Raw genomic sequence first — 11,368 nt, forward strand, 5'->3', positions numbered from 1 at the left:
ACAAACAATCTCAAATTCAATAGAAAATTTGAGAATGCTAGATAAACAAATCATGAATGAAGGTCATGTCCCTTTCCTCCCCTCCTCAATCTTCCTTTTCTTTTATGTCGGTTTCCCCAACCACTTTTCTTTTAATATACATATATATTCTGTTTCTATATATTTTCATATTACTTCTGCTGCTAATAATAATTATTTCATCTTTTCATTTTCATATTTCTCATGCAGATACCTTAATTCCGTTTATGCACACTCTCATCAACGCTTTGATCATCCAATTTCACCAAGTTTCGTCTTCTTTCATTGTCATCTTCATCATCATCATCATCATCATCATCATCATCATCGTTCATTTGTGGTGAAATTTGCTGTAATTATCTATTATCACATGAATATATTGATATATGTACGTATTACGTATAGGTTCTTAAATCAGGGTTTCCTCAACGCCTAATCTTTTAAAAATCAAAATTCGAGTTGATAGGCTCAAATTGCTTGCTTTTACTGTAATTTTCTGTTGAATTTGAGATTATTTGTTTGAAAAGATCGATTATGATTAATATTGAAGCTCCAAATCTAGATGAGCTTTCTGGTAGCAGATGAAGGTGAAACAGGGCAACAACAAATTAGGGTTATTTGGGGTTTTAAATGAGGGGAAAGAGATGGGTAGGTTAAAAGACATTAATGCCCTTACGTGGGCCCCACGCGATTATAATTAACTGAGAAAATTAACTGGGTTTGGGGTAAAGGATATAACATGTTAGGATTTGTAAACATTAGGTATGATTAATGTAATTATTGAAGACAAAGGACATTATTTGCAATAACGTACATACATAAAGGACGAGTTTTGTAATTTACTCTTAAATTAACTACTATTTAAAACACAACGCATCACTAAGCGTGCTAAGGTGAGAGTAGTACCAGGATAGGTGATCTCATGGGAAGTTCCACTGGGATAACAAAAAACCCAAATTCCTGAGTTCCTCAATGCGCAACCCATCGTGGGCAAAGTAGAAAGTACTGGTAGTACGAGATGCCAGATATGAGGGGAACCCTAGTTGAGATATGTTCGACATTTGAGACTTAAAATTCAGGGTTTAGTCATTAAATGGCTTTTGTTCTTAAACAATCTTTGCTTCCCTCTTAGTTATCTAACAAATTAAGAGTTTATAATTGATGGTGGGTATTCATTCTTTGATAGATTTTTTTTTCCTTTTCTTTTGTTACTCTTAGAGAAACACCTATGGAAGTATAGTTTGGAAAACATCATACTATAAACACCTAAGAGTTTTGGATGTGTAGTTTTTGCACATGTGAAGGTTAAACAAAAGACTTAAAAGTGTATCTTCTTAGGGTATCAAAAGGAGTATAAGCGTGTATCTTCATTATGACATATGATGGATTTATGTGGTATGCTCTTATTAATCTTTTCTTTTTTGTGTATAGTAGTTATGTGTTTGTTATTGGTTAGATGTATAGTGGATGTTTTGTGTTAAGAGTTAATTGCTGGGTTGGTCCGCGCGCTTTGCAGATATTGCACTAATAATCATCAACGTTTAATAATTACACATTTAATCCTAATCTTGATGGTTAAATTTTTATAGCATCTATGGTCCTTACTAACTAACGTCGTTAAATTTTTAGTTAAATATGCGTGAATCAACTTATTTACCCTTAAAGATAAAACAAAAGAATTAAAAAAAAAAAAAAAAGAAAATTACTAAATCCATGTGACCCCACCCCAACACCCACTTCTTCTTCAACCATGAATTACCACCATTATCATCATTCGGCTGGTTCAACATGTCTAAGCGATTTGTTTCTTGATTACTCATTGTTGAAGAGCATTTATGTTTCTCCTTTCAACTTGGTACTCTAAGATATTTTATAGATGGTAGTACGGCTGCTTTACATTCGAGCCTTGGCATTAATCATAGATTGTACTTTTGTTTCAGTCCCTAAAGTTGAGTGCTCTTTGGATGCCTGATTCATGATATGACCATAACATCAATCATAGACCTTCATTACAAACATTGTAGTTTTGAATTGACTTTTTGGACATGGATGTACGGCTCGACTAGATACCTTATTTTCATACTTGTGTAATTTCTAGATAGTTCATTGGCGAACGATCCACTATCGACTCTAACATCGACCATGAGCTTTCTATGCATTTTCTATAATCCATCTTTTTTAGGGTTTTGGTTGTCTCAAAGGATTTAAAGCAAGACTTATGATCATATAATTATTTTAAGGGTGTTTCTGGCTTATATGATCAAGTTTTATCATCACCAAAATAGACAACTGATATTGTGCATGCATTTACCAACAATTGGCATCATTTGTAGTGAATTATAAAGAACCAAATCGACGATTTACGAACGTAGAAACATCTACGTCACCTATCACATCTACGATTACCAACAATTGGCATCATTTGTAGTGAATTATAAAGAACCAAATTGACGATTTACGAACGTAGAAACATATACGTCACCTATCACATCTATGATTTACTTAGGTGCCTCTTGACGTGCGATTAGGGTTTATGATTTTTAATATATTTTTAAGCACTTTTACTCATTTATTAATCTTTAAATTTATAAAACACTGTATAACACTATCACTCTCTACAACACGCTGGGGCAAGTGCACTCATCGTTGGCGTGGTATAGTGATGGTAAGATACCGAGGTCGTGTAACACCCCGTGTTTTCGAATGTCAAAGTCAAAGTCAAAGTCCAAATCAACTTTGACTTCTTTGACTGTAATAAGTCTATTGTATGTTTTAATTGTATTATGTGGAGTAAGTGTTGTTAATCTAAGGAGTCGAAGTAATCAAATGTTTAATCAACGCGAACCGATTTACGACCGTGAATAGTAGGAAGTAACAATGCGATAAAGTTAACTAATCAGTAATCAAATCGATCTAACCATCATCGAACTCGAATCTCGAATTACACGAACTTTGGTTGTTATTATACGTGTGTGTGTGCCTTATGTGTTACCAGTGCGTGTTTACTTTACGTTTTGTGTGGTGATCAATCGAATCAATCGAAACTCGAATCGAAACTCAAGACTCAAATCGAATGCAATCGAAGTCGAATTACGACGAATGGTAAAGTAAGGATAGGGTGGAATATAGATGATTGTATGTTAGATATAATAGTTGGGACTGAAAGTAGTTTGGATAGGAAACTCTACCGTACTCGTATCGTCTTCAATCGAAATCGAAATATCGAAAATCGTCGCACGGAACACTCGAACCAGGCTGTTGATTGATCAGGCTATCAGCCGATCGAACAGCCCAGCCGATCGGCCATCCCTTTCCTCTTTTGGAGCCTATAAATAGGGCTGTCATTGTCATTCTTTCCACTTTTGGAAACTCTCTGACCGACCAGCTCGTGCTCCTCACCTTTTCTCAGATTTCTTCCAATTTTGGTAAGTTTTCATCCTTAATCTTGTACTTTCTTGATCAATACACACTCCCACACCTTTCTATCTTTCAAATCTTGATTTCTAACCGTGAAATCATCAAGATCTAAGCATTCTAGGACGATGTCATCATGGTGTTCTTCAAGAACATCATGCTTTGGCCTCAATCCACCATGAATAGCTCGGATCTAACCGATTTCCATATAAACAAGCTAAGATCTGTCAAAGATCTAAACATTTACTTGGTGTGAAGGATTTCCAACTTTCTTTCAACTCTTTTACACTCAATGCCGGTATAAACGGAGCTTGAGTCAACTCGCCGATCATTCTAGTGGATGGGTGGTTCAAGATTCGGATTCTACCTACGATGTTCACCGACTTCGGGATAAACATCAAACTACCGTTCCGAACAGTTTACCGGCCGGACTTGGGTGATTCCTGTCCGAGCAGGAGAAACAAGTAAGAATGAAAGTTCCATGGTTTAACTCGTTGACAAACTACCTCAATATAACGTCAAATAACCAAAACAGCCAAGTGTTAGACGAACAGGCCGACCAGGTCAGGATGCTGACTGAACGGTTAGGCTGTCCGAACGAACAGCCCAACCGATCGGACATATCAGCCGATCGACCAGGCCAGCCGATCGGCTAACGAGTGGCCCCACACTTTGACAATTTCATGAAGTATAGTATTGAACGAGGTGATGTTCGATCGAACGAGCCGTTTGGTAAACATTACTCATCGGATCATGAGATACTATGCTTCAACCCTTAATCGATTTTCAATTTGTTTGACGTATTGGAATGCCGCTAAGGACTACTACTGAAGTTCCTAACCGATCAGTTAAGCCGGCCGATCGAACAGACCGTTCGATCGATCGACCTGAAAGGTAAGAACATTTCAGTGTTCTCAAATACTACAACGAAAACTTCAAAAGGTCAAACCATCATACACAAACACATCCTATTCAAAGGAAGAAACAATCCACTCGAACAGTCCGGCCGATCGAGCCGACCGGCCGATCGAACAGACTGTCCGAACGAACAACCCATTCGATCGAACCTGCTGTTCGATCGACCAGGCTGTTCGACCCACTTACACTTGTTTCCTTTTTACGTGTATTCATCGTTATGCTATCGAACTATTCAGGCTAACCCTACTCTCAAGCGCTCCCTTCAATCCATCAATCAATTGCTGTGAGTATACTCGATCCCTTTTTTGCTTTAGCACTTTTGGGTGTTACATACGTTACTTATCAAAATCACAAATCGATCACACTACTCAATTATTTGAACGCTAACCAATATGCATGTATTACGTGACTAAATGAATGCTTGTTGATTGTGTTTACACGTGGAATGATGTCTACCTGCCTTAACGACGTAGTACTATAGTTTGGACTCAGCACCCGTTCACACGGGGGTTGTTAAGGACAATTACTTGCATGGATTACGGTGGTAATCATGTATTGCGAACTGTCTCGGACAGTCAACCCGCAGTCACTGGTATCGATAGGTCCATGTCGATAATTAACATGCTTCGTTTGCCTCTGTGTACGTGCTGGTTATGCGTAAACTATTCGAACTCTACATGTTATTATCAAACTTGTATGCTCACCTTTATATTATATGTATTGACTTTATTTTAACGTTTGTGACAGGTGTTTAAGATGTTTGCTTGCTAGGAAAACGAGGCTAGAATAAAGCTCTAGAGGCCCCCAACAAATAGTTGTCTGTTAGGGAAGAGCAACTAGAGCATAGTTGTTTGTAGATCTTGTCAGGCTGGGTCTTTAGGAGCCTTTGAACAATATTTATTTGTTTGATTAAAATCTGAGTTGTCTGAACAGAATACTTGACTGGTTGTTATCTGTAATAATTTGTTTGTTATTTGGGACACGGTATGGGACGTGTTATTTAAACTGGATAGTGATAATAATTGTTATGGAAACTTCTGGACAATTTGTTTCGCTCAGTGCCATGTCCCGATGATTCCGCCATCGGTTGGGGTGTGACAGATTGGTATCAGAGACATAACTATATGGAATTAGGCAGGACACGACCTAGTCCGGGTCGCTGTCTTAGAGACCCAGACTATAGTTAGGAACCAACAGACCAAGCTTATGTGCTATATTCTAATATCCTTCACTATCACTGCACTTGAATTTTCAAATAGAGTCAAGCGATTCAGTCGAGAATAGGTGTGAAAGCTTCAAACTCTCGACTAAATTGTTTGATCGATGCTGATTTTATCAATTTATCAATGATTTCCTCATTATTTTCGATAACGAACGGGGAGAATATAACAAATCAGGAGTGAAATCCTTAATTTGATGAATAATCTCCTCAAGTTTTACTAAAACAAGGAAGAAATTGCTAAGCCAGGGGTGAAACCCGAACCTTGGCAACTTATTTCAACTTTTACTCATCTCACCAAAGCCTCGACGGACTCCAACGACCTGAACTCACAAGTATGACATAGGGAATACGCGTTGAATGCTCAAGAATCGAGGCAGAAACGCGACCCCGAAAGTCGAAAAGTAACGACAAGTCTACTGCGAATAGTCGAATCGCTTTGGGTATTCGATGTCTAGTAGCCGCAGACAAACTATTTCCCGATTTTTATATGTTTCGATTCTGAGCCCGCAACTGCCAACTCTGATGATTCATCGATTTTATGTGTGTTTACCTGTTTATGTGTTTATTTTTGGTGTTCACTCGATTTTTACTATCACTTTGATCGACACACACGATTCGCATTGCTCTTCTACCTCAAAACGGTAACAAGTCGTTACGAATCTAGACGATACTATGCTACGATCATACTATACTATACTCGGCATGCTATACGATTTTACGATACTATTCGATATACTATACGCGATCGCTATATACGAACGACTCGCGAGCTTTGAATGATTGGTTTCTGTATTCTGACTACCTCTGTGATTAATTGTGTATGTGCTTCTGTGCTTAGGTGTCTCTGTGCTCTATGTGCTCTATGTGCTTCTGTGTTTCTGTGATTATGTGAATATGTGAATTTGTGTTTATGTGATGCGTGTTTCGACGTATTTCTAAGCTTTAGTAAGTAGTAGACGTGTGAGGTGAGAATTCGATTGTTGTGTCTGAGACCTACGGCGATGTCTATTGCAGACCATGTCGTCATCTGGACACCGAACCCCACTTACCCGCCAAGAGAAGAGAGACAGGCGTCTCGCTACTATCATTGCCAAGAGTGTGGCAAAAGCTGTGAGCAATGTCTTTGAAAACGCCAGCAAGTCGTCTGAGGAGTCGCGAATCGATGCTCCCAAAGATACCAACAAGACTGGTTTCAGCTTTAAACAATTCAAGGCATGCGGACCAAAGGAATTCACCGGAGAAGATGGCCCAACAGCTATGTTTCAATGGTTCGATTCTATCGAAGTCACTCTGCGCCAAAGCGGCTGTCCAGAAAATCTCCGCACCCTCAATGCTATAGGCGTCTTCCAGTCCCGAGCTCTAGACTGGTGGACGGCCGAGCGAAACAAACGCGGAAATGATGCTGCTTATGTGCTGAGATGGAAGGAGGTGAAAGCCATCATGATGGACGAATTCTGCCCTCCCCATGAACGCCAAAAGCTGGAGGACGAGTTTTGGAACATTAAGCAGAAGGATGGAGATAACGCTGCCTTGACTGCACGCTTTAAACAGCTCAGCATCATTTGTCCCGATCAGGTCAAGACGTCAGACATGGCCATCAAGAAGTATATTCGAGCTCTACCCGATTATGTTGCTGATTTCGTTCATGCTGCTAAGCCATCATCGATTGAAGAGACCTACCTGCTTGCCGCTGAGATCAATGACAAGCGGGTAAAGTCTGGTTTTTGGGATAAGCATACCAAGTCTCTGCATCAAGCCACCACCGCATCGACCGTCGACACCACCACTGCTCAACCCTCCAAGTCGTCAAGAAGAAAGAAGAAGAACAACAACAACAGCTCCAGCAACAAGAACTGTGCTGTGACAACGACTGCTGCCCCTCTGCAAGCCGTACAGGCTCAGCAGCAGTCTCACCACCGACAAGCTCCAGTGATCAATGCACCGCCAGCCAAGCGCGCTTACACAGGTCCCCACCCGCTCTGCCCGACATGTTCATACCATCATCCGGTGGGAATCTCCTGTCGTTTCTGCGCCCACTGCAACCTCTACGGGCATTTCACTGCGAACTGTCGCTATGGTCCCCGTCAAGCCCCAGTGCAAGCCGCCGCTCATCAAGCTCTACTCCCAGCCCCTCAAGGCCAACCTGCAGCTCAAGCACCCGCGGTCGATGCTCGAGTCTGCTTTGCATGTGGTGATCCTAACCACTTTGCAAACATGTGCCCGAACAGGGTTGTGAAACAAGAACCCCAGCAGCAGCAGCAACAGCAGCAGCCTCAGCAGCCCGTGCCAGAACTTTTAACATCAACGCCCGTCAAGCCCAGGCTAACAACAACGTGGTTAATGGTACGTTCCTTGTGAATGGTATTTATGCATCATGTTTGTTTGATACTGGAGCCGATAACTGCTTTGTGTCATTTGAATTCGAGAAGCTCCTTAGTCGTAAGCGTTCTTATCTCCCCTTGTCATTCGAAGTCGAAGTTGCTACTGGAAGAACCGTCGCAGTTAATTCTGTTCTTCGTGATTGTACCCTCGAGCTCAACAATCACCTCTTCCCAATTGATCTTATTCCTATGCAACTCGGAAGTTTTGACGTCATAGTAGGCATGGACTTTCTTCGCGAAAACCATGCTGAAGTTGTGTGTTTTGAAAAGATGATTCGATTCTCGCTTGCAAATGGTGATCTCTTATGTGTGTACGGTGAAACAGCTTCAAAAGGTCTCAAACTCATGTCGTGCGTCCAAGCTAGCAAGTATCTCCGCAAGGAATACAGCGCTTTCTTGGCTAACACTGTAGTAGCGGAGAAGGAAAAGAAAAAGAAGGTTGAAGTCAAAGATGTACCAGTGGTTCGTGAATTTCCTCAGGTGTTCCCTGATGATCTTCCCGGACTACCGCCAAGTCGTGATATCGACTTTCGTATCGACCTTATTCCTGGAGCTAACCCTGTTGCCAAAGCCCCTTTATCGACTCGCGCCATCCAAAATGAGGGAACTCTCAAACCAACTCCAGGAGCTACTTGAAAAAGGCTTTATTCGCCCGAGCACTTCTCCTTGGGGCGCACCAGTCCTTTTCGTCAAAAAGAAGGATGGGTCGTTCGGGATGTGCATCGACTATCGGGAATTGAATAAGCTTACCATCAAAAAGCCGTTACCCCCTACCTCGATTTGTTTGATCAGCTGCAAGGTGCATCGTGTTTCTCGAAGATCGATTTACGTTCAGGTTATCATCAGTTACACATATAAGAAGAAGATATACCCAAAACCGCCTTTCGCACTCGCTACGGCCACTATGAGTTCGTTGTTATGCCTTTTGGTTTAACCAACGCGCCCGCGGTTTTTATGGATCTGATGAATCGCGTGTATAAGCCTTACCTTGACCGTTTCGTCATCGTGTTCATCGACGATGTCTTGATTTATTCCAAGTCGAAAGCCGAACACGCGCAACGTCTACGTTTGGTTCTCGAGTTACTCCAGGGAACCAACTCTATGCCAAGTTCTCCAAGTGCGAATTCTGGTTGGAGGAGGTTCAGTTTCTGGGTCACATCGTGAATAGTCAGGGTATTCATGTCGATCCCGCGAAGATTGAAGCAGTTAAAAGCTGGATTACGCCAAAGAACCCGTCTGAAGTTCGTTCTTTTCTCGGACTAGCGGGCTATTATCGACGATTTATCGAAGGATTCTCTAAAATCGTTGTGCCGCTTACCGCTCTTACTCATAAAGACAGGTCTTTTGTTTGGGGAACTGAACAAGAATCTGCTTTTCAAACCCTTAAGCGCAAGCTCTGCAATGCTCCTGTTCTCACGTTTCCAGACGGAAACAACGATTTCATTGTCTATTGTGATGCTTCCAACCTTGGCCTTGGCTGTGTTCTCATGCAGCGAGACAAGGTTATATCTTACGCATCTCGTCAGCTCAAAATCCACGAGAAGAACTATACAACCCACGATCTCGAGCTAGGCGCAGTTGTTTTTGCATTGAAGATTTGGCGACACTACCTGTATGGTACCAAGTGTACGATCTTCACCGATCACAGGAGTTTACAACACATCTTTAATCAGAAAGAACTTAACATGCGTCAACGCTGATGGGTAGAACTTCTCAACGATTACGACTGCGAGATTCGTTATCACCCAGGCAAGGCAAATGTTGTAGCCGACGCACTCAGCAGACGAAGTTATTTGCTCAGTATTCGCAATACCAAAGCCCAGCACAATCTCGAAACTCTTATTCGTGAAGCCCAGCATGCCTGTTTTAACGAACGTACTTTAAAGAAGGAGAGAATCTATCACGATGGAGCTCAGCTTGTAAGCAAAGCAGATGGGATTTTCTATTATCTGGACCGAATTTGGATCCCTAAGCGGACCGATTTGCGAAAGATTATAATGAACGAAGCCCACAAATCCCGGTATTCTATTCATCCCGATGCTGATAAAATATACCAGGATCTTCGTTTCAAGAACTGGTGGCCGGGTATGAAACGGGATATCGCCCTCTATGTTGGAAGTTGCCTGACTTGTGCAAGAGATAAGGCTGAACATCAACGACCTTCTGGCTTACTCGAACAACCTACAATACCTATATGGAAGTGGGAGAGTATAGCTATGGATTTCATAACCAAACTTTTGCCCACGCCATCAGGTCACGACAGCATTTGGGTTATAGTTGATCGTCTGACCAAGTCAGCCCACTTTTTGCCAATACGGGAAGACTAACGACTAGCCCGAATCTACACCGACGAGATTATCTGTAATCATGGTATGCCTCGTGACATCATTTCAGACCGTGACGCTCGGTTTAATTCGCGATTGTGGGAAACGTTTCAAGCGGCTCTTGGTACGTTGCTTAACCTGAGTACTGCATTCCATCCTCAAACCGACGGACAGACTGAAAGAACGATCTGTACTCTTGAGGACATGCTCCGAGCGTGTGTTATAGACTTCGGTGGTAGTTGGAACAAATACCTGCCGTTAGTCGAATTCTCGTACAACAACAGCTATCATGCCAGCATACAAATGGCACCATTCGAGGCTTTATATGGAAGAAGATGTCGTTCGCCTATTGTATTGCACGAGATCGGTCATTCGCAATTAACCGGTCCCGAGTTATTACAAGAAACAACTGACAAAATCCTCCAGATTCGAGACAACTTGTCGAAAGCCAGGGATAGACAGAAAAGTTACGCCGATAGAAGACGCAAGCCCCTTGAATTTGACGTTGGCGACTACGTACTCCTAAAGGTGTCACCTTGGAAGGGTGTGGTCAGATTCGGCAAGAAAGGGAAACTAGCGCCTCGATATGTTGAACCTTTTAAGATTCTGGAAAGGATCGGAAAAGTCGCCTACAAACTCGAACTACCGGAGGAACTTAGTAACGTCCACCCAACTTTCAAATGGAACGAACCTCTGAAAATGCCTAGCTGATCATGATCTGATTGTACCCCTCGACGATCTTCAGGTCAACGAAACGCTACACTTTGTGGAAAAGCCTGTCGAAATCATGGATCGCCAAACCAAGCAGCTCAGGCGCTCACGCATCCCTATCATGAAAGTCCGATGGGAAGGCAAACGAGGCGCGGAGTTCACTTGGGAACTCGAAAGCGACATGAAGGCCAAGTACCCACAGTTGTTCAAATGAAGATCTGGAGCGTCAAATTGGTAATTCACGGTGCTGTGCAGCTTTCAGCCTAATTTCGGGACGAAATTCCCTAAACAAGGGGAGGCTGTAACACCCTGTGTTTTCGAATGTCAAAGTCAAAGTCCAAGACCAAGTCAACTTTGACTTCTTTGACTGTAATAAGTCT

The sequence above is a fragment of the Helianthus annuus genome, chromosome 16 (genome assembly GCF_002127325.2).
Source record: "Helianthus annuus cultivar XRQ/B chromosome 16, HanXRQr2.0-SUNRISE, whole genome shotgun sequence".
In the NCBI taxonomy this organism is placed as follows: domain Eukaryota; kingdom Viridiplantae; phylum Streptophyta; class Magnoliopsida; order Asterales; family Asteraceae; genus Helianthus; species Helianthus annuus.